Source organism: Furipterus horrens, unplaced genomic scaffold (assembly GCF_987537825.1).
Source record: "Furipterus horrens unplaced genomic scaffold, mFurHor1.1.pri manual_scaffold_2, whole genome shotgun sequence".
Taxonomy (NCBI): Eukaryota; Metazoa; Chordata; class Mammalia; order Chiroptera; family Furipteridae; genus Furipterus; species Furipterus horrens.
Genome location: NW_028327172.1, coordinates 208,399,311 through 208,424,664, shown reverse-complemented (window position 1 = coordinate 208,424,664; position 25,354 = coordinate 208,399,311).

Genomic DNA, 25,354 nt, shown 5'->3' with positions numbered 1-25,354 from the left:
TGCTGCAGAGGGGAAAAGAAGCACCTTCCATCTCCGGAAAACAAAAATTTTTTTTGAGGAAATAAACATTGATTTTTTCAGAATCACATATGTAAACAGACCTACTTTTTATTATTTTTATTGCATTTTTTCTAATACCATTTATCCCCTTTATACCCTCTTCCACCTCCACCCATGCCCCAATGGCTCCAAAGGAAAACCTAGCAGATCCAAAACATGTCTTCATATTTATGGTTAAGAAAATAATTTCCTGATGATATTTAAAAAGAAAACTGCTTGTTCTTGTTGGAGCAGTGGCTCTCAAGCTAGGGAACTTCAAAAAAATACCCACATTTGGGTTTTACCCCCCAAAATTCTAATTTAATTGGCTTGAGGAGTCTTGCATTTTAGAGAACTTCCAATATTAATTTTAACATTTATTGAAGGATGAGAATCATGTACTAGAGGCTGATTCTCAAAGTATGGCTTGGACCAGCATGATTTATGAATTTGTTGGAAATGCAAATCCTCTGGCTATTCCAAACACAGAGTGAACCAGAAATACTGGGCATATGCCTGACATTTCATCAAGGCCTGCAGAAGATTCAGATGCACACTAAATATTGAGGACCATTCATTGTATTAACGCTGTGTTTCAGTGGTGTATTGGGGAGAAAGCTAGATCACCAGGTTTTACGCAGATGTATAATGAGAAAATTAAGGTGGGAATGAGTATCTCCATAGTTTGGTGGTAGAGGATGGTTGGGCTCTTTATCCTTCTGCTTCTGCATACATTTCATCTCTGTCTTCTAGTTTCTGCAGCTTTGTTCAATTTATTTGGGTATTAACACTGTATTTCTAAACAACAGTTGTTAAGCCAAGCTGCTATATACATCTTGCTCATGGTCAGAAAATTCTATGAAATTTGACACAGATGCTAGGGAGGATGGGAAGGGGAAAGTGACCATGTCAATGTTCAGAAAGGTTATATAATTTGATTCCTGCTTCTCAGCTAGTAGGTTGCAGGCCTGGGATTGGAATCTAGAGCTATTTCTCTTTAAAACAGGTGCTTTCCCCCTCCTGTAGCACAGATAAATGTCTTCTACCTGATACATATTTAGACCACATGCCCAGATTTTCTTGCAGAGAGATGTAGCCATGTGATGGAGTTCCAGTTAATGTGAGGAAACATGAAACACACCTTCCAGTTCTGGCTTATAAAGCATTGTGTGTGTTCTTCTCCATGCTCTTTCTTTTTGTGGTGGCTTCGTGGAATGAACGGCAGCCCAGTTAGTGAAGCTGAGGCAGCAAACACGGAGGTAGGAGCCTGCGTCCTTGACTTACCACTTGGAAGACATCTGACTGGTTTTAGACTTTGCATAAAAGATAAATACCTTCTGACATTTGAGTGGCAACTGGAAAAGAAGCTGGCAGGACCCTGAAACACCCCAAATCTGCAGTGGTCACTCACAGCACCCCTACATTGGTGCTAAACGTGTCTTCCTCCTTCCTGTCCCTTCTGTTCACTGTCAGACCTGCTTTGGTTAGAAACTTCCTGGCAGAGCCTTTGTGTTCCACTTGCTTCTGCTTTTGCTGAGACTGATGAACTGCTGCCTGTACTTTGCCTGCTTCGTCTGGATCCAGGACCGAGACTTTGGTTTCCAGAAGAGGAGTCTAGTAGGATTCCGCATTCCCCTCAGCAGTTAAAGCTTGGGCACTCCGCTAACAAGTGAGGGGATGTTTGAGGAGTCATCTTTTTACTCTGTCTTGGAGACACTCCTGCTTCTCTTCTGCCGAACCTTAATTCAAAACTCCCACTGGCTTCAGATACATTGTTGAACCAAACTTGGAGAGAACATTAATCCCCAAGGGCTCTCTGGAAATCAGCAAAACATATTTATGAGCCCATTATACATTCTTCAGCGACATTCAGGAGGTTAGCGTCATTAGAAAGAAAATTCAGATTATCTGTCTTCCTATGTGTTTTTGAATGCACTTTAACTAAATAGAGCCTGATGCTACAACTGGTTCTCATTATGCACTAATTACTTGGTAAATTTGATTCAGAAGAACAAAGAAATTTTGAGTTACTCAAGGACAAAAAAGACTCCAGTCTTCAAAAATATACATTTTTTACATTCCTACTATTCAAAAATAGCCAACACATATTTCTTCGTGTTTGAAGGGAAAATCTCCCAGGCTAAGGAATTGGTTCCAAGATTTTTCAAGGAAAGAATTTATGCTCTAATTTGATTCCTTAAAATAGACGAAGGTTGGAATAAGGCTATATCATGGTTTCTAAGCTGCCTTTACGTAATAGTATTTTCAGAATAATTTTAAGTTTGACTTTTTAGTGTAACTTTGACTTTCCCAAAGTGTTGACTCTTGATAGTCTATTAACATCGATTTTTAAAAAGAAATGCAAACAGAAAACTTTTCATGCTATAAACCTTCTTTGAAATTCACAATATCAACAGCATATTGAAAGTTCTGGCATGTCCTATAAAGACAACCTCCCTGTTCCCTCACATTTGCTTTATAAACAAACAAACAAGCAAAAACTTGTTTTCTCGATATGTTTAGCCTCTTCTGTATTTTTATAGACTTTCCTCAGAAATTCTTTCTGTAAAAGTACAACTTCTGATTGTTCTTTCACTGGCTTCACCTGTTTTCTCAAAGTAAGACCTATAACATCGATGTGATTCTAACACATTTGAATTTCTGACATTTATAGTGTTTACTCTTCCCAGATTATCTAGCATAGTGCTGTGATAGACGATACATATTTCTTAAAATCTTGAGTGAGGAAGAAAACAAGCTGATAGAAACATGTAAAAATTCTGCTTCACATCCCTACATAAAAATGTGACACTTCTCAAGTTGCTTTTTGATTTTTCTGTTGACACATGACCTGTTTAGACTAGGCTCTAACAGGGTCGGTCTGGGCAGCAACATAGAATTGGGAAAAACATATTTATTGATAATGACACACTCTTCATGGTCTAGAAGATCTAGTTCTAACCTAGAAAGGCTTTTGCAATATAACTATATTATGATTAACATGTTTTTTTGTCTTCCTTGTTGGACTGTAAATCCTCAAGAGCACGAGCTTTGTTACTCTCTCAACCCCCATGTCCTCACAGCCTCCCACAGTGACTGACAGAACTCCTCAATGGATATTCAGTTAGTGTGGGATTGAACTTGTAATTTTCACAGCGGAAGAAGCTCTGCTTCATGTTCTAATGCATTTACATATTCAAGTTCTCTGTGTTTGGAACACAGATGCAGGTAGTATCCTCAATGCATGATCTGGCAAGGAATTTTCCATATTTATAATACAGGTTGCATCATCAATATAGTTAAAAACTATTTTCATTTTCATAAGTCCCCCTTATTAACAGATGGTTTATTTTCCAGAGTGTATTGCTTGCATTTGCTACACATTTGAAAACTTTTGAGATGGAAGTGTCATATTAACCACCAATCACTTCTCTCTCTCGTCATGTCCCCAGATGATGGTATTGTTTTTGTTTTCCAAAATCAGCGGTGAAAGTCGCATATTCATGATGAAGACACATGAATCAGCTGATAAGTCTTCATGCAACTGGTTCAGGAAAAAACTGCCCATAATTTGAAGCTGTTAAATTCTTGAACTAAGGCAATATACAAACAAATGAAAGGCATATAATATACACAAAAATATATATGTAAAAATGATTAAAATGCAAGTTAAGGAGAAGTTGTGATTACATTGTCTGCCACCAATATTACTACAAATTAGTTCATGTTATTAAAGAAAAAAGTTATTTATGACATTTGTTAAAAAACAGTAATAGACTTTATTCAGGACCATGATAGGCGTAGGGACCATGGCAGTGGGGTTTTGCAGCAGGAAAGAGAGACTGGACTCAACTCTGAATATAACCAGAAAAAGTAGGAATTTATAGCCAAGGAGCAGAGTGAGGTCCAGTGGTTGGAAAACACTAAGAGAAAAACATGAGGGATAAGAGGTGGTTCTGGCTGAAACAACCTAACAATTTTTGCTGAAGCTGGGCCATGGTGATCAGACATTGTATGGGAATGGAAGAGGATGAAAAACCCTATTAGATATAGAGGGTGATAAGGTATTGAGGATGGGGGATTCTGCTTCACCATCTTATCAGGATTCTTACTAAAACTGGACAATACAGAGATAAGGAAGCCTAATAATCAAGGTCCAGTTGGGAAGAGAATTCAGAAGAACCTGATTCAAGTTTGGTCCAGAAGAGGTAGTTTTTCAATATATATTCAGTCATTATAAACCAGTTTCACTAAACACAAATTGTTATAGACACACCAAATGGCTTAATAATTAACGATTAAACTCATATTTTTCAAACATTGGTTGAGTTTAATTTTGTGGGGAAAACTGATTGTGTGTTTCAAATATGTAAACTAAAAATATTCAATGCTATTTTCAATACACTTTTAAATAATTATTCAAAAAATTAAAATTTTGAGCATTATATTTGAAAACTATAATTAGACAAATCCCTTGGTAACATTAAATAGCACCATAATAGGCATTGTTCAGCTTTAGAATTTCCATAAAGTTTTCAATTTATGGAGGTAACAATAGTGATAATAACAAACTCACAGACTGGAGTCAGGGCTTAAAAAAAGAACATTTAGATGGATTCCAGACATTGTACACTTCAGCCAATTCATCTTTTCTAAAATACATAAATATTTAATCTAGTACAAAAGAAGCTCATTTTATCTTTTGTGATCTCCATGCCCCGTTCAGTCCCTTAATATGCTGCCACTTGCCCAACAGTATATTTTAATCTTGATGCATGGCTATCAAATAACTAGGGGGACTATATACGATCTAAGGACTCTTTTTGGAAATTGTCTTTCTGTCCTATGCTCTTTCCTACAGCTTCAAATTCCTAAGACCCGCTATCTTTCATCCCTCTCCTACAGCATCTCTTTGTGAACATCATCTACATTGCACGTGTGGCCTGTAAATGGGGCGGTCCTCTTCAGGGATCAGGGAAGAAGGAGAATTTATATGAGTAGAGCAAGGAAAAGGCATTACCCTTGGTATAGTAATGAGATTCCACACTTTATCAATTTTCCCCATTTATTCCTATGATGTTTTCGGACGTTGCTGCTAAATTGCTCATGAGAATGTTGTTCTGACTGGGTTAATGTGAACTCTGGGGTATGACTCAGAATGAAGCTGGCATATCGATGAAACATATTCCGGTGACAAACATTTGTTACTTGTGACACATTGCTAAAATTATCCTTTTAATTTTATCTTTGTAATGAAATATAATTAGTACAATTTGGGAAATGCTCTCTAGAAAAAATATAGGATTCTTAGAACATTTTTGCTATATTTTTATATTCTCTGACAACATCCTATATGTTTAATAAACTTGTGAGTTCCTGGCATGTTCATCGATAATAACAAAATTCATATAAAAAGTACAATTTTTGTACTTCAGTACTGCACTATTTAAAGTCAGGAATCACTTGTATTCCTGGTCCCAGGAATCTCACAAAGAAGCCTGACTCCCTTGTTGATTTGTTCATCATGTAGTTGATGCCCAAGGTGAATCCATTACTATCAAATATAGGGGAAAGAGAAGACAAATGAAAGCATTTCAAGATGTTTGCTTCTTTGACTTCCAGAATGGTGGGAAAAAGATGGAATTTGAAGTTGGGCATCTGGGTTGGAAAAGAAATGCCTCATCTTTTCCTTATCTTTAACCTGAGAATAACACTTATTCTTCAGGGGTGAAAAAACTTAAGATGGTGCCTCAGACTCTCGAGGCAGGCTATAAATTGGAACTATATTTTGCAGCTATATATGAGCATTATTATCCCATAGGTAATGAAATGTTGCTTTTACTTTCCTACATTAAAGTTAGCCTTTTAATATGCTCCATTCCATATCATATAGAGTGTGCAATTTTTAATTTCTTCCTTGAATTTCCTTCCCCACCATAAGCACTGTAATTGGAACCATAAGGGGACTTATGTGTTGGGGTTATTATGTTCAACAAGGCTAAGATATAAGAACTAAATAAAACAGCTTTATAAAAAAGTGCTTGGTAAACTTCTTGAGGGCTGCCCATTTCATCTGGTATTCTGATTCTGTGATCTTGGGGGAAATGGGAGAAATGTGCTAAGTGATTTTGTAATCATGAGGTTGATTTATTCTACATCCTCAATGAACCAGAATATAAACTGCCTAGGGGAAGAGAGTTATCACCAAAGTATGTGTATAGTTGCCTTCAACATTGGAACATGGCAACTGATAGAATTTCTCATCTGTGTATATCAGCCAGTGTCTTTACAGCATTAATTAGATATGGCATTCTTTCCTTTCATCATTTTTAAAGTGGAGATAACTCTGATATCAGTGGTTAAGAGCACAGGCTTTGGGCACTACAGTTAGCTTTGGTTATTTGAGGAGTAAGAAATGCTAAATACCTAATACTGGAGATACACTTTAAAACTGCAAGACAAATACAAATAAAAATCATTGTTGTAATATATAAAGAGCTATAGTGTGTGTGTGTGTGTGTGTGTGTGTGTGTGATGGCTGACTTCTAGTACTTACGTTTAAGTTTTCAAATGTCTAAAGTACTATTAAAATTGTACTCAAACCAGAAACCTATTCTGCTACATGTAATAATTTAATGTTATATTGAGGGTATAGTACATCTATTGAGAAATGGAAGATTACTTAATATATCATAGTGGCAAAATTAGCAAGCTATGTGAAACAATGGATTATTTATTTTCTCATCTATAGGGAATATTTGCCATTTTTTGGCAACTCAAGATCTTCTGAACAGCCATGTGTTGTTAGGAGAACTTCCCACAATATAAATTCTGCTTTTCCAAAGTCACAATTTGGAACAGGCTCCCAGCCTCCTTTGAAGGTAGATCAGACAGTGTGACCTGAACTTCAAAAACTATATGTGCTGGCTCATGAATCAGATCTTAAACTGTTAAGTAAAGAAGTGGGTGATGCTTAGACCCATCTTTTGGTAGGGATGGTCACAGGGGCATCTGACTCCCTTTGTTTGTAATCATGATACCTGGCTGACATATTGTTTTACTCCATGCACCAAAAGAAATTTCAGATGAATTTTAAAGAGTTACATTTTAAAATTCAGATTTAAAAAAAGCATGTACAAAAAGTAAAAATGAATCAAATCTAGAAATGAAAAAACACTTTAATTAAAAGCAATGGAAGGAATCACAAAAAGAAAATCAATATATAAACAGTAAATTATTTCCATCTCTATTCAACTAACACAACTTGCAATAGATTAATTGTTTTATTATAGAATAAACTCAGTTAAGACCTATGACAACACAAATATTGTTATTACAATGTTGAGTTAAGGAGCAAAGAAATGAGAATTTACAAAGTAAAAAGACAAACACTTGAGTAAAATGTTCAAACTCATTGAAAATGAAAGAAATTTAAATTGAAGCCATGATTAAACATAATCTATTGCCTGTCCAATCAATAATACTTTTATTTTTAATAGAAATACCTCATGGTGAGGAGGGTACAGAATACCGGTACAATCGTATATAAGTGGGGAGAGTACAAATCAATATAACTTTTTTGGAAAACATTTTAGAAATACACATCAAAATATTAATGTTTTCTGAACTAGTAATTCCCTTCCTAGGAATATTTTGTCAAATAAATAATTTGAATATCCACAAAGATTTATGCATAGTATACTCATAGAACCATTAATTATTTAAGTACCAAAACTTTAAAATTAAAGGACAATGCCACCTTAAATATGCAACAATAAATAAATGGTTAAGTACATTATGGATGACTCATATAAGGGAATATTACAAAAATGTTTAAACGGTTAATACATTAAAATTATAAAATTATGTTTCTGAAGGATTTCTAATAACAGAAAAATACACATTATAAATTCCAACCATATAGAGATAAAATTATCTACATGGTCTGAGCTTGAATCTGTAAAATACAGAGAAAAAAGGTGGGAAATACATCAGCAGTCAGTTTCTCTTGGGATGATTCAGTATAATTTTTTCCCATGTTTCATATATTTATACTTGCAAATTAATTTTTTTTTGTAATTAAGGAAAATGTCTCCTAAAATAATTTTGTCCATCAGAACAACTGGTCTGACTAAAATTAGTTTAAAAATAAAATGTGAAACAGTCCTTGTTGGAAACAATTTGTTTGATGGAAAAATTTGCTTTTCACTTTTCTGCTGCCAAGATCACTTATTTTAGACAATGCTTTTATCTTGTGCCCTTTTAAAAAACCTCATTGGCTCCCTGTTTCTGATGTCTTCAAGTATAAATCCTTTTTACTGCTTTCAAGGCCTTCCATAATTTTGTTCCATCGAAAATTATTTCCTTTTACTCTGTCTGCCTTCTGCTTATCTAGATTCTAACATGTATTGAAATCACCCTTGAAACTTCATACTTGCTCATAAAACACACACACACACACACACTCTCCCTTAGACCGCTTACTAGTCTGATAGTAATCATATCATTCATTCATTCATTCATTCATTCAACAAACATCTGAGTTTCTACCAACGACCAGATGCTGTTATTGATGTGATGGATACAGAGGTAAAAAAGGACTAGGAGCCTGCTCTCCTGGAAATTTTTGCTCAGAGGGAAAATTATTTAGCTCTAAGCCTCTGAAGGCCATGAGGTAGATAGACTCCTCTACACTTTAAGATGTAGCCTTAGAACTTCCGTGCGGCACCAGCATTCTGTATATTCAAATTAACCTGGTACCTAGAAGGAAAGAACACCTTCACTTATTTCATCTTTGGTTTACCGCGTGTCTCCCCCAATATTCACAAAGAACAACTATGCAAAATGTACTATCATATGTGTTGTAAAGAAAATGGTTTTGAGAGCATTATTTCTTTGTGCCATTCTGTTCTACCTTATGACATTTATGTGCCAGTCTTATTTTATAGTATACTACTAATGAAAGTTTTATGCCCTCTAAGGAGTTGGTTTGCTTTCTCCTCTCTGATATGCATAAGGATATGACACATTCTGTTTCCCGTTTTACCAGGAAGATCAGTGTCATATTCTTCAGCTGCAGTGCCATCTACAAATATTGGCATATTACATTTTAATTTTTAATCATATTGCTTTCTGCCTATGGCATGCAACTTCTTTCCTGTGGAAAGAGAAAAAAGGGTGCCATCCAGATGCTGCCTGCTAGATTAAGGTGCTCATCCTCGCCTGCTTAGAGTGGTGGTAACTATCAGCTGTCAGCTGTCTCCCTTTTTGGTAATTGCCCTCAGTCAAACAAAGCCTCCTTCCCAAGCCTCTGTCCCCCATCCCTGGGGCAGCCCACACCCTTTTTTCCCAAGGGAGGGTAGTGCTGAAGGCCACCCTAGATCACCTGCATTCCGGTCAGCTTCCTCCTCAGCTCAGCCCTGCCGTGGTCACCCTCGCAGATGTCACTCCCTAGAGCACTCACCGATACATCCCCTGTGCGCGAATTTCAGTCTCGGTATCTGTTTCCCAGGATATCCTCCTACCTATGTAACTATGTTAATAAAAAAGTGAACATGCTACTGTTTCGTGTTAGTTGCCCATAGGTACCCTCTACTGGGTCAAGTCAATAGCCTTGCTACCCTCCACCCCATGTGTCACATAATATCCATGAGAACACTCAGTTATTGATCTCCATCTTGCCATGGCCTTCTGCAGATCTAAGAGTTGGAACCATACTTCTTAGTATGTAATTCTTTAACTCGTTTGTTCTTCACTGTTGTTTCAGACTGTTGTAGCCTATGGTTGTACTTGACTCCCCTTCTCAATGATCTTCACCATTTTTATTTTTATTTTTTTGCCTTCACAGTAAGCTTTCAAGTACTAGAAACTTTGGCAGTGACTATAGAAAAATTAAGTTGCCCTCATATCTATTGTGCTGCTTACTTGTTCACTTTCTGTCTGTATCATTATTTGCACAGAAAATATATATATTTTTTTGTCTGGAAATTATAATCTTATTTTTTCAAGAGTCAAAACTCTAGTCCACGCGTGGCCGTTGGTGCTGTCACTTGGGAATTGTGATCACCCTTATGCCTATAATTAAAATCAAGGTTGCTTCAGTTTGGTAGGGGATACTGAAATAAAAAGCAACACTAATTGATTTGGTGGCTTACAACAAAAATTTATTCGCCCATGATTCTAGAGGCCAAAATCAAGGAGTTGGCAGACCTTGATCTCTCAGAAATCTGAAGGAAGGGAGTCTTCTTTGCTGCTTCCTAGTTTCCACTGGTTGCTGGCAGTCTTGGGAGTTCCTTGACCTGTAAAATCATCACTCCAATGTCTGCATCTATCATCCTATGACTTTGTCCTGGTTGCTACTTGTGTCCAGATGTTCCTCTTCTAATGAGGATACCAGTCATATTGGATTAGGACTCATCTTAATTCATTATGACCTCATCTTACCTTATTCACATCATGGAAGATCCTTTTGCCAAATAAGACCATATTCACAAATATCAAGAGTTAGGACTTGAACATATCTTTTTGAAGGACACAATTTAACCCACAACAAAGGTATTCCTTCCTCTACTCTTAGCTTCCTGACCCAACAAGGCCAGTGTCACAGATGCTACCGTAATACTGAGCATCTTCAGTAGGATAAAATTTCTTTTATTTATTTATTGAGATGTGACACCACACCTGGGATAAGTTCACAGTGCGATACATTAAGTACCAAGGGAACCACTGCTGTAGGTGTTGGGCGCACCTCTGCTGCTCATTTGATGCCCTCCGTATCTTGCACTCTACCTGTGCCTGCCTCTCCTTTGCCTGTGGTGTGCAGGGTGCAACATGTGGCAGAATTTTATATCGTCGGCAGCCGTCCGTCTCGAGAGACGATGGTGTAGCTTCTTAAGAGTCTATCTGCACCGCCGAGAATGACTGTGCAGTCCGACTCAGGAGTGACACAGTATCTGTCTCCTCCCATGTTGAATCGACATCTTGCGATGACGCAGGAGTGTCCTCTCCAGTGAAGCTGAAGCTACAAAGCCTGGGCAGGGTGATATGGAGGGTCTGCTGTTGCCCATGCAGCAGACCCCCCGTCTCTTCACAGCTGAAGGGTCCAAGGGAAAGACGGAGTCAATACAGCTTGGCTTCAGGTGCGCCGCAAGAGTTGCCGGTGTTGACTACAACGTCAAACCGCCTTAGGGACTCCGGCTCCGGATTTTCTGTCGGGGTTTACTCCCTTAGCCTTTCCCCTGAAGAGGTATGCCGCAAGGCAGCGGAGGTTTTTTGTTTCCAACATTTTATTATCTTTCTTTCTTGTCATCAAATTTTCATGTCCTGTGTATCAATGTTCAAGATTGAGTAAATGATGAGAGTCATTCATATAGCTCCTCACTTTCTAAACTTTCTCATTAACTTCTAAGATAAAGTAAATATGGAACATTAATTCACAAAGATAGTAAGAGATGTTTTAAGAAGTATATATTGGAAGTGCTCCAAAGAAAAATGCATTTAGAAAACACTATGTACTAAGCCTCCTCTTCCAGATCTGCAAGTTCTTTAGAAAATTTAGGTTACAAGAATTCCCACAAGCAAACAAAAGTAAACCAACAAAACATGTCTGTCTTGGTTTAAGTCAGCATTTCCAAAGTGTATTTAATCACCAAACACACTGAGGAGAGCCACATTGTAGAACATTTTTATAACCAATACAATTGTCATCATTTTGGTGATTAGTCTCTCACCCAACGCAATGCGAGCCAGTGATGAACACCTCAGACAACAGCACTTGTGTCTGAGAGAGACATATGTTTAGGATGTACGATAGCATAGATATTTAAAAACATGGGTTGCAGAATCACATTTCTTGAAATTACTTCCCTACAGCTGCAAACTATGTGTTTTTGAACAAATGATCTAATCTCTCTTAGCTCAGTTTCCTTATTTGTAAAATAATTATGACACTAATACCAACATACACTGTGATTGTCAAAATGGGACTAACCATGTAAATGCCTAGTTTTGTCCTCAGCACACAATTTGGTCTTAAACTGAAGACTCTGCTCCTCCACTCTCATACTCTGCTTCATTCTCTCTCTCCCTCTCTCCCTCTCTCTCTTTGTCTCTCTCTGTCTCTCTCTGTCTCTCTTTCTCTCTCTTTCACACACACACACACACATACACACACACACCAATGTTAATATTAAAGTCACATTGAATGGTGGATGCCTCCATTATTGTTCCATCTAGAGATGCAACTTGCTTTCTGAACTTGGAAAGGTCACTATACCAGCAGCCAGGCTATCAACTCTGATTCCAGTTTTGGGACCCCCCGCCCCCATTGGGGAGGCCTTGGGAAATAAATTTTTCCTGGGCTTTATTTTCTTTATCTGTAAAATGTACTCAAGATGCAAAAAATATTCTCCAGTCCCAAACTTTAAAACTCTACTTTGTAAAATAATTTAACAACTAGATTCTAGCATAACTGGCATTTTGTTGTCATGAATAAAGACTTTATTTTCACACGCTGCCTGACACTTTCCTGCATTTCCGTAGTTTTTACTTTCTGCTAGCTGTTCCCACAGCAGTTCAAAACTTTAGAGGGTCACATTAAGATGATCTTATAGGATACCTAAAGGATTTCAAGAAAACCATTTAACACAGATTCATAGACTCTCTTCATTTCACTGGGGACTTAGGTATCAGGCAGCCAAGTGTAGAGTTAAGGGCATGAACCTGGATTCACAAGGCCTAAATAATTACCTTGGGTTTGCCAGGTTTTTAAAAGTTTGTTGAAGCTCTCTGCGCCTCAGTTTCCTCATCTGTAAAATGGAGTCTCTACCTTCATAGAGCTATGGTGATATAATATGTGCAAGATAATATGCAAGATAATAAAACAAGTGTATAGTAGGCACGCATACACATATGTTCTTATTATTGCTAAGTAACCAGTGTTTTCATAGATGAGAAAACTGAGACTTGGGATTAAAATGCCTGACCTTAAAGTCACAGGAATAATTAATATTAGAGCTGTGATTAGATTTGGGTTTAGAAACTGATTATCTTTCCCTTTCCTCCACAATTGCATTTCAGCAATCTCAGCCATTTTTAGTCATCCAATCTGATTACCCTCTCAAAAGCCCTAAATCACTTTGGCTTACTTTTCAAAGTAAATTATTTTTTTTATGCAAAATCATTTGATTCACTGTGTTTTTGTTTGTTTGTTTTTCCTGGTGGGTGGACATAACAGAAAGTTTATATGAAGATGAAATACAAAAAATAATTTAATTCTAGATATTTATTATCTATTATATAAATGAAGAAAATATGTAAAATTTTATTTTAGACTTTGTTAGGGGAAAATCTTCTCCCCTCTCTCCCTGCACCCCTTTTTTTTTCATGAAGAGATTCTTTGGCAGAACTCAGAATGGGTACATTTATTTGTGTAATGATATTTATTTAGAACCTGCTATATTCACCAGATATTGTTTTAGGTGAAGAAGAGAGAGTAATAAGCAAGACAGGTGCATAGTCATTTCAGGGATTTAATATTCTAATGCAGGCGCCAGCAGACTATGGCCTTAGTCCAAATATGGCCTCTCCTTGTGTTTGCAAAGAAAGTTTACTGCTACACAGTCATGCCAATTCATCCCCATTTTGCCTGTGGCTACTTTCACGCTAGTGTGAGGGTTGAGGAGTTGCAATAGTGGTGCTATATGCCCCAACGCCAAACATAGTCACTATATAGCTCTTTACAGAAAATGTTGGTCTGCCCAGATCTAGGAGGCTAAGCCATCTATGAAAGTAAACAAGTAATAAGCAAGTAAATAAGCTTACTTCAGAGACTGTAGGTAAAAGGAAACAGGATTACATAACAGAGATCATAAAGAGAGTCTTTACATTAGCGTCATTATTGAAGGTCTTTCTGTGGTGTTGGCCTTGGAACTGAGGCTAGAATGACAAGAGGAATGCATCATGTCAAGAACGAGTTGGCAAAGTGTTTCTGGAGACAGAAAGAGCAAGTGCAAGGGACTGATCAAGAACTACCTTTGATAGAAGATGGTGAGGGCGAGAGCAGTAAGAGAGAAGGTAAGAGAACGCACAGGGGTCTCTCAGCGGTGTCTATTTAAGGAAGAGTGGCACTGGGCCTGAAAAGTTGGGGAGAACTTGACATCTGTTAGATCGCTTTTTATTGGTCAGGGCTAAAGGTTGGTGCTCGTCCATGACCTCTTCTCGCTTCTGCTCCTATCCCAAGAGTGTGGAGCAAAACCATCTTTTTCTGCAGGGAAAGAAATCTGTATATTTCTGCTCTATTTCTTCTCTTGATGCTGGGTGGAATATTCTGGGTGCTTTGGGTATGAAATCCATGGTTCAGAGAGGTGCATAGCTGCTCCTACCCCAGTCTCCAATGGTTTTGTCAGTCATCAAGTTTCATTACATTTTAGTGCTGATTCGACTTATTGTGTGTTCCTAATTGATTATAACCCAGAGAAGAAAGGAAAAGGGATTGATTGACAGCTCCATAGCCAGCTGTCTTTCAGTTAAGTGTCATGGTGTCGATATCACAGCACAGAGTCTGGGACAAATTTTCATGACTAAAACATAATTTACATACATAATAAATGAATCAGCTGAGCAATATAGACTCTAACATTATATCTTAGAATGCAAATGAAATTTTCTTGTGAGCTGCGTATTAGAACTGTGATTGTCTGTGTAAGTCAGGGGCAAATGAGCAAAAAACTATAAAAATTAGAAAATCACATTGGTAACCACAGCTGTTCTAACTAAAGGATTCTCTGTTATGAGAACTGGGAAAATTATAGCTATGAGATTGGTGAAGTCACAAGAATGGTGCCAACATTTCTTCCAACAACCCTTAGATGAAATACCTCTCTGATGGTACACTTAAATTGATCTTGCTTTCAGCCGAGGTATTCTTAAGTTGCCTTACTCATATACTCAAACAAGCATCATGATACCTCTACTATTATTATTGTTAGTAACAGCTGTTAGCATAAACATTATTCAGTAAATTAAGTGATAATTATTATTAATTCATGCAATTTAGTGGCAGAATTGGGGTCCCAGTGAAGCCATCTGATGCCAGAGCCTGTGCTCCTAAGAGGCAGCCCTCACAGCAGTGACGGGGTCTCCGCCCTGTGTTAGAGAAGAAGGCGCCTGGTCTTTGCAGTCATAGGGATCTAGATTCGAACCCAAGGCCTCTTTCTCGTGGGCTGTATGATTTGCAACATCTCATTCCCTTAGCTATGCAATCTGGTTTCCTTATATTTAAGTTGTGAGTAAGACACATAGCTCAAAAGATTTTGTTTTAAGGGATTAAATGAGTTAAAATGAGGAGAACAGTGCAGCACCTCCCACACGGTATTCTCCCAGGAGCAATCGTTTTTATAGTCGCTGCGTTTTCATGGCAACAGAGCAATCTCCAGCTCGGAGTAGTAGTACATTAACAATCGCCTGGTCAATTGTTACGCTCACAGCAAAGGGCATGGCCATGCCGGTGACCACCCCAGATGTGGAACAGTGGGGTGCTGCACAGCCGGCCATAAAAGCTGCAGAGAACCCAAACCGGAAGCAGAGACCTGTGTAACGACATGGTTTGTGAGGTCACCTTTTCCTTTGTGAATACTTCTGTAGGCTTTATGTATTGCTGAGTTCAAGAAATCTAATCAGTTATATTCAAGACAAGAAACTTAACACTTGTTGAAGCCAAGTATTATTTGCAGTCACTTCTTGTGCCTGGAGTCAGAAGGTCCAATGAACACCATTCCTTAGAAACACAGGTTGAAGCAGGGTCTGCTTTTCCTTGAGTGTTTCACCTTTTATATTGGGGTGCCAGGTAAAATCAGGATAAACATATAACTCCCCGCGATAGAATAGTCTTTTACTGTAGGAAAATTTCACACTAGCCATGCTGTAGTCCCCACTGTTCCATGGTAGGTGATTCCCTATCCTCTTGGTTTTGTTTCTAATCTTTTCAAAAAGCCCATAGGATACTGTCAGGGATCTTGAGGTTCAGGACATTAATTAACTTACAAGGGTTACGCATTTGGTACCTAAGGAGCAGAGTATGAGGTTGAGGTGCTCTGGTTCCAAATCCCTTAACCTGTTCTCTGTGTCTTGCTTCTCTGAACTGGAAGCTGATACATAAACATTCCCATCTACCAGTAAAACCTAGTTTTCCAGAAGACGCTGCTGAGTCCTCTTTGGGCCAATCAAGGTTTATTTCCGTAGTGCACTTTTCAGAGGTAGGTAAAATGGCTAGAATCAGAACTCTGGCTCCCTGAAGACAACAGCAAACCCTCGAAGCCCTGTCATTGGAGGAGCTAACATTATAAATGCTAAGGCTTTATTTAGTTGTTTTTTCTTAGCATCCAACTAGCTTGCCCCCTTTGATCAAAACTTATGTTGATTCACTAGAAAAAATATCATCTAAGCCAGGTATTTGTCTGTTAATCATCTAAGTATTTCTCACCCAGGTGTTGGTGTGTTAGAAAGGGAAAGCTATCATCTCAAAAGCTCTTATCTTGTGTTTAAACAGATTATTATTTTTGGTTCTCCACATCAGAGTGAAGGCCTGACTTGGAAGAAGAAAGATTATAACAATATTAGACCAGAATCTGTTTTATTCCAGAAGTTAATTTCTTTGGCAAATTCTTTCAAATAGAGGGAGATCTGTGTAGCATTTGCCACTGCAATTTATTTAGTGTGATTCTTCGTTTGTGACTTGGCACCTCTGGTGTATGTCTTAATACCTCCTTTAATTTTAATTTGGAAAAAGGAATGGCAAGTAGTTTGAAAAAAGGAGATACCAGAAAAAACACCTATGCTATTTAACTGAAAAAGTGATAAACTTTTATGTCTACTTTTAAAACCATTCAAATGGAGAAACAAATGGTCCAATTTTATTCATTCACTATGGAAATTTAATAAGTAGAGATTCTGACCATAGAAATAGGTAGTGATGTTCACCTGGCCTAACCTGTGGTCTGAGCTTGTAAGGAGGATATTCCATAACAAACACCCTGGGCCATTTGGTGAGTCTCGTTTATGTACAGAATTCTAACTCACACCGTCGAAGGTTCAGCATTTAACACAACACTAAATGGGGGGGTGGGTGGGGGCAGAATTTTATACTACAAGGGACAATGAGGCGACTGGTAAATACATGAAAGCTGTTAGGGACTGTCCAGTGGACATCTGGGGACATTTGACTGTTCAGGTGCTGTTTCCCTTCCTCTGATTTCTCACTGAGAAACTTAGTCTTTCCACTCCACAAAATCTTGCTGGGACTATCAATCAAGATGCTACCTTTGCCCTGGCAAATGGGGCACATATGTTCCAAGCTACTATTGTTACCAAGAAAAAGGGGATTCTTTCATGTGGTGCCTTGGTATAAAACTCAGCAATTAGTGTTGAGGAAAACAGGTCTTTATTTACAATATTTCAACCTGGGAGGAACTGTGAGCACTTTAGCTCAGAGCCCTGTTCTTCCAAGAGACCCAGCACTTCCCTTGCTCCCCAAAAAGCTAGAAGCCAAAAACATGCCCAGAAGTTCCCTATCCCTTATCTGTCAGCTGTCTCCTTCAGGATCTGGGGTACAAGGTCATCAGCCTCCATATAAGAGTCCAGGAAAACATGCGCCATGTTGCATTGGATCATGGTGAAGTCCAGGTTTTAACAGAGTCCTTTCCACATATCTCAAGTTCCACAAGTCCACAAGTCCACGTCTGCAAAGAGGAGTCCTCGGTGGCTTGGAGTCCACTGAAGTCGGCATGATTAAAGCAACAGCAGGCCAGCCATCTTACTAACCCAGGATGCATGGCCTCCCTTTCCTTCTTCCAGACTGCATGGTTCCGAGCCCTTTCAAAGCCGCATGGTTTTCTCTACCTCCTTGCAAACTGCATGGCTTTCTTTTTTTTCCCTTGCTTAATGGCTGCTACCTTATTTTAAAATCCCTGGCCATGGCCTGTGATACAGTGGGTGTGGTAACCGATTCTAACCATTCGCTGAACCTTGCATAGGCCCCTTAAGCTCTTTCCTCACCATTCTATGGTCAAAGCCCCTCCCATCGCCTTGGCACATCGTAAGGCCTTGGATGTTTGCATAACTAAGACGCTCACTATCTGCCATAGATATGCAAAGGAATCTCTCAGGAAAAATGGCTGTGCTCCACTGTGTCCCATCCCCCACTCTCCAAAACATGGGCTGTGGGGAATTTTTGGGACCCTTAGTTTTTACCCTGTAATGCTATTAGCTACTAGAGCTCCCAGAAAAGTATGTCTTAAGCCGTGTGACTCCCATATTGTATTCCATAGGCAGATCCCTTAGGAAAATTTTATTATTTCCTTCTACATTCCACACAATAACTGCTCTGTTAGGGAATGATTTATCACCGTTTCCTTTTGATTGGGTGAGATACCTCAAATTCTCAATGCACTATTTTCCATTTGTTTCTTGATTTCTCTTTCTTTCTTCACTTTGGTTAATTAGATCTTGTTTCTGTTGCTTACAACCAAAGAACCCTAACACACAGAGATTTTTAAAACTTATTTAAATATCAAGGATGGGGCATTAAATAAAAAGCCCAACGCTACCAACCATTTTATATATTTACAATACTTATTGCTATTTAAATACAATAATACAGTGGTCATATAAATTTTTAATTTTATCCCTCAGTCCTCGGACACATTTCAAGGACCTTTCTCTATAATAATTTCAGTGCAATTGGCTTGGGCAACAGACATGAACAATGCTGAGTTTTCAGGTTTTGGGGAGAAAATTGTTCTATACAGGCAGAAGGGTATTGGGGAGGGGGTTTGTCAGACTCCTTTAAAGTGTGCATGGAAGAAAATAGTTACATATTAATTTATATGCACAGAATCCTTTGCCTTCTATACCTAACCCTTCATTAATTTGTTTAATACCAAAAGCATTAATTTTATAATTAGATAAATTACCACCTTCATAGGTAATTCTCTTTACAGTTCAGGAAGAGATATAGAAATGTAAATTCTTACACAGAAGGATTTCACTTAAGTGGAATCTGGGGAGAGGTTACTATATATATATATATATTTGGTTTTAAATGCATTTCTCGATAAATCATACAAAAATTGTAAGCCATATTTATTGGCCCTCTTTTCCATATTTCACTGACAGAGGTGGGTACTGGGTGACTGGTGAAATTGTCCTCTTCATCTTCCATTTGGGCCACTTTTATCCCTTTCGGACTTCAGGCTATCACAATTTACCTGGTGCTTGGATTTCCTTTTATCAAGGCCAAAGAGACTTAATAGCTGAAGGGTGCTGGAAGAGACTGCTCCCCACCTCCCCCAGAACAGCATTCGTAATAGTATAATTTCAGGTCTAATGACACCCTTAGAGGTGTTGCATGTTAGAAAGCTGGAAGGACTGTGCATGGGATGATAAATTCCTAATTCCTAATATTATTCGGACACTTTGTTGTTGCCAAGCTCCTAACTTCACCCTCACAGCTGCCTTCTGAATAAGATTTCTACTTGACTCTTATTTTAGAAACAAAGAAGCTGAGGCTCAAGCTTTAAGTGAGAGCCACTCCGTTCCACCAGATGGAAAATGTAGGAGCTGACATTATAATATTAGCTCTTGCTCTAGAGCCACACCCTTTACATTTCCCCACACTGACTTGCTGAATTCCTTTCAAACCAGGCTGGCTCATCTCAGCTTTTCAACAGCATAGATCCCCAGCTCTTCTTCTCGCCTCGTCAACCATTCCTTTATAAGTTTCAATGCATTTTCTGGAAGAAAATAAATGAATGTTTGGTCATCTTTAGAAAAAACTTTTTTAAGATTTAGTATGTCCTAGATGAGATAACATGAACACACATGTAGCAAACATCCAGTCTTCAAACTAACAAATGCCATAGAAGAGATGAGAAATCAAAACATTAAGTTATAATTTTAAAGAACTATGGATTCTCAAGATTGTAAGGAATCTTAAATCATTAGGTTCAAGCCTGAAATTTCTGAAATACACTGTATAATCAGCTATTGGCACAAGACGGTGTCCTTTCATTGTGCCAAATGATCATAGTGAAAATTTATTCAGTGTCGGACACTGGTGTAAGTGAATCACCATATAGTCAGGTAGTCCTAACCCATAACATAAATACTATATATTGTCATGGTCGTAATTGATCTTAATTCATTATAAAACCCATATAGTCCTCACAGTAAATCTATAAAGCATTTAAAAAAATATTTTAAGATAAGGAAACTAAGGCATGGGTTTATGTGTCATGTAGCTAGTAAGCAGCATTTGAAGTTCAAATGCAATGGTGTAGCTTCCCAGCTGCTGCATTATACTTCCTCGTGGGACTGGGAAATAGACCCCTCGCCTGCGGCAGCATCTCAGCACCACTCGGGCACTGTAAACATGATGACTTTGTGAATATTGTCCTTTTCACCATTTCTCCTTCTTTTCCCGTTGTCTAAAAAAGCTACTGATATTTCAGTATATTTACTTTGCATTTGGGTAACTAACTTCAGTTCTTAGTTGTAATAGCTTTTCAGGGATGCTTCCTGAGTTTTGTAGGTGTACGATCATAGCATCTGCAAAGAACACTTCTTCCTTCATTCCAATGATTACAGCCCATATAGATTTCCTGTTTTATTAGATTGTGTATAATGTGGGTCTTATTACAAATTAGTTGGAATGATGAAATGTTGTAGAATTTTGGAGACTGTAAGGATCTGAAAGACTTTTCAGGTCCAGTATAATAATGTTTTGGTCTAAATAATGGCATGGGAAAGTCAGTATCTATTAGAGAGGGATTTTATATTAAAATTTGACTAAACTTGGGGATATGGCCTGCTTTTTTGAATCAGAAGCATGCAAATCTCATTGATAATGACCAGGAAACTGACTATTTTAATAGTTGTGGAATTCCACTAATCTCTTCATTGAAAATGAGATTGCTAGAAAAATATAATTAGAATTTTCCATTTATAAACAGTACTAAGAATGTGTTAACAAATATATGTACATACATATGTATGTATATATATTACTTTCAGCCTCTCAATAGTCTAATATTTGCTCTACTTATAAAATATATAAAGATAGAATAATGCTTATCCTATTTACAAAATAACCTGAAAAATAATATACTGACTCATTTAGTTTTTTAAAACACTAAGATGGATAATATACCGGTTTTTCAAATTTGCACACTTCAAATTAGTATAATAGCTCCTAAGCGTGAATGTTAGTAGGAGAGTCTTGATTAGTTAGTCTGTGTGGAGACTGGGGATTTATATTATCAGCTAGTACCCCAGGTAATTCTGACAAATTTGTCTATAGACTACACTTCATTCTTTTAAAATAAGAACTTTAAATTGTATTTATGAATTGCACATTACATTCAATATTGTTTTGTATTAGTTCCAGGCATACAACATAGCAATTAGAGAATCATATGCTTTACAAAGTGTTCTTCCCTATATTTCCAGTACCCACCTGGCACCATACACAGTTATTACAATACTATCAATTATATTCCCTATGCTGTTTGGTAATTACTAATCTGTACTTCTTAGTCCCTTCCCCTTATTCACCCAGCCTCCCACTTCTTTGGCAGCGATCAGTCTGTTCTCTGCCTCTGATCACAGACTACACTTTGAGAAACCTTGGTCTTGGTCTTTACAGTCTGCAGCAGCAGGGTGATTTGTGTGTTGTATTTGGTACACTTATCAATGTGCTTTGCATACCAAATTTCAACACCTTCTAATGTTTCTCTGAACATTGCTTGTTTGTAAATTTGTTCATATCCTTGTCTATATGGTTTTGACTGCCGAGAGTGTCCTTATTTGCCTATCAGATTTAACAGCTGAGTTATCCTTCTAAACTCTATTCAGTCTCAAGAGAACTCTTTCTCTGAAGACCTGCATGCGCCTCACCAGGGAAGGACGCAGCCAAGCCACCCTTCAGCTCTGGTGGGACTGAATAGGTGAGGCAGCTTCCTGTTCATGTATGCAAGCCTCCATGGGAGCCCCCACCTTGTGGAAATACCCTGTCCTTTGGTGAGCTTGCTGTCACAACCAAATGAGGGTTAAACAAAAACAAAACATTTTTCAAGTACTTCTGTTATGCCTACTTCTTTTGCTTAGCTCCAAGCAGTAGTCAGAACAGTATTTAGATGAACTATTTTATAAAAATAACAGAAGATACTATATAACAGTATATAGTATCTTTCCTATGACCATAAGGAAATAAAAATTTGATGTACGGAACTTTTATCTTCTTCCAATAATTACTTCCAAAGAAAAGGGGAGAAGGATAAAAATGCTCCACCTCTAAAATTGAGGAGTGATGCTCAACATGTTTCTGGAATATGAGATAGATTTCCAGTAACTGCAAGAGCAATAGGGATGGATTAAAAAAATAAAAAACTAGTCGTGAATCAGAAATACAATGCTACAAAACAGCTTGTGCCTCTGTACCTTAATGTAAATAGAAATATCCTGCCTGTCCCTTGTTCAAAACCCAAGTTGCATAAAACTCACAGGCTTGATTAGCCAGTGTCTGAAATACCCGGAAAGCAAGGGAAGATTGGAACTTAATATCCCACAAGTAAACCTCTGGGGTTGGAACTGAAACACAAAAAGCCAGGTCACAAGAGTCTTTGGTGAATTCTGTCCCAACTTCCTGCCTCTGTGCGAGTACCAATAATCACGGATTGGCTCTAGAAGGACCCCTCTCAGAACAAAATTCTCAGAATTCAGCCTCTGGCTCTGCATAGGACATTATGGTGATGACCAATTTTAAGAAGAAAACAAACAAAATAAATATAGCCTGCCACACCAACCAACCAACCAACCAATGGAAACGCTGAAGAACAAGGCAAAGAAAATAGCATCTTGAAGATAATCCTCAGAGAAGATATCCCAAGCTGTGCCAATCACTGGCAGCATCATTGGGGTATGTTTACAATTCCAGGACCAGACGTAATGGGGGCAGAACTCACTTGAATGGAGAGGGTCCAAATGATCTGTTTAGAAATGGTCTCAGCATAGCACCACTTATATAATTTGGAAGACAGTTTTGCAATATATCTTTTTTTTCTGGTGAAAGAAGGAAAGGACCACATTTCTTCTTTTTCCTCCTGGGTGGCCCTGTTGTTCCTTCATGGGAGCAGGAAGGGTACCATTTTTTTCTTCTTGCAGAGATTCTAAGTGAATGCTATTGCTCTGCCTTTGTTGTGGCTGCACAGCCTCACCCCAGCGGGGGTGGGAGGGCTTTCATTATCTTCTTCCTTCCTTGCTTTCCCCCTTTGTTTTCTTTCTCCCTTCAGGTGTCTTCATTTTCATTTCACTGGGATGTTTCTTTGAAAAAGAAGAAAGCAGTATAGTCCTTTAAATATTTATCTCATTCAAAACAGAGGGAGATTAATAAACAGAGAGGAAAGGCATGAATTGAGAAAGTTATAACTCCCCAAACTGCAAGTGTGGAAGAGAAAGAGGGGGAAAGAATGGCAGATAATGTGAAACAATCCAACACGAAACCCTGAAAACCTCTATTCAGAAATGCAACAAATTGGACATTCTCTTCAGTCTGTCAATCTCCTGTTCTCGGTGCTTATATACCATCTCTTCTCCCGATGCTCAGGCTGAAGTATTTCCTCTCATGAGAAGAATGGAGTTTTTGAAACTCAAGAGGCTAATTAAGAACAAGGTTTTCCATCCTTTCACTGCTGCATTGTGGGTTCAGCTTCCCTTTTCTGCACTATTTACAATGGAGGCATTGACAGTTAAGGGTATCACAGTAGGACACTGCTGTCATTGGGAGTGTCGAAATGAGGACTGTGGGGAGAAAATAGACATGAGTTCAAGTACCGCGGTGTCCATTCTTTGTAAGTGTTTTCATCTAATGCAATAATGAGCAGGCACATACCCTATTGGAACTGCCCTCGGTGGGTTGTGAAGCATCTTAACACTGTCATTAAATTGCCATGCTCATGTGGAACGGGCCTCAAATTTAGTATTAGAAAGAATGTCGCTCACTTCCAAATTTGGACACCACTCTTGTAGGCTACTTCTGTTTAGACTTCAAGCCGGACCAGAGACTAGAAGTAGAAAAGTCAGAGATGGATGGGAGAAAGGAAGAATTCTCATGGGAGACATGCATAGAACATTAGTTTAAACACATAAGACAGTGCTTCTCACACATTAGCATGTTTACAAATGAACTGGAGGGCAAGCTTCCTGAATCTTGACACCAGATGTTCTGCAAAGATGCCCACTAATTTGTATTTTCAGTATACTTCCCCGTGATGCCAATTCTTCAAGTAATTATGTGGACCACACTTTGAGTAGCAAGGGCTTAAGGCACAATGTTTTCAGGGAGAATAATAGAAATAAGAGGTCTCTGAAATCTTGAAATTTTCCTTGACTCTTTCTTTCACACGTATCCTACTTGCTGAGCTTTCTCACCTTCTGCCACAATTTCCCATCACTTGGAGGTTGGTCTTGTAGAATCTACCCTCCAAGTACCTCTTTAGTTTACTCCCATATTTTCAACCCCCACTTTAGTTCAAACCCTGATTCCTTTTTGCCTAGATCTTCAATGATCTCTTGAGTGATACCCCCAGTCTTTAGTTTAATCTAGGATCCGTGTAACTCTCTTTTTAAACTAAAATTTGATCAAATTGTTCTTCTGATTAATATCTGACAAGGGTCTTCAATTCTCTACAAAGTGAAGTCCAAGTTTCTTAGCATCACCTATTATGCCTGCCTTCCTGATCTCTTCCTTATCCATTTGTCCAGTTTTCTGACCAGCAATTCCCCACTCCCATCCCCTCTAAGCAACGTTTCAGTGTCTGAAAGCCATGTGGAGCTACTCAAGGATGCTTGACCAGACAAGGTTGTGTACTCTCCACTTGAAATATCCTTTCTGGGTAGAATTTTCATTCATCCTTCAAAACCTAGCTCAGGTGTAATTCCTCTGTGAAATTTGCCATCACTCTTCAGATGGTCAACTGCATGAATCCCTCCTGCGCTATGGCCATTGGTCAACTTGTAGTAATCCTTTGTTTCGTTCCTTCTCTACAATAGTGTGGTTTCTTTGGAAGCAGGGGTCCAAATGCAACAGCGTCTAGCACAATGTTTGCTCAATTAAATTGATTTTAAGAGAGATTAAATCACATTTGAAGATTTCCATTTTTCACATGTGGAGAGAAGAGAGGAAAGATCAAGTAATTTTTTCAAGCTTCTAAAATGGGGCTGCAGAGTGATATGTCTTTGCTAAAATGAGGTAATTCAGTCAGAT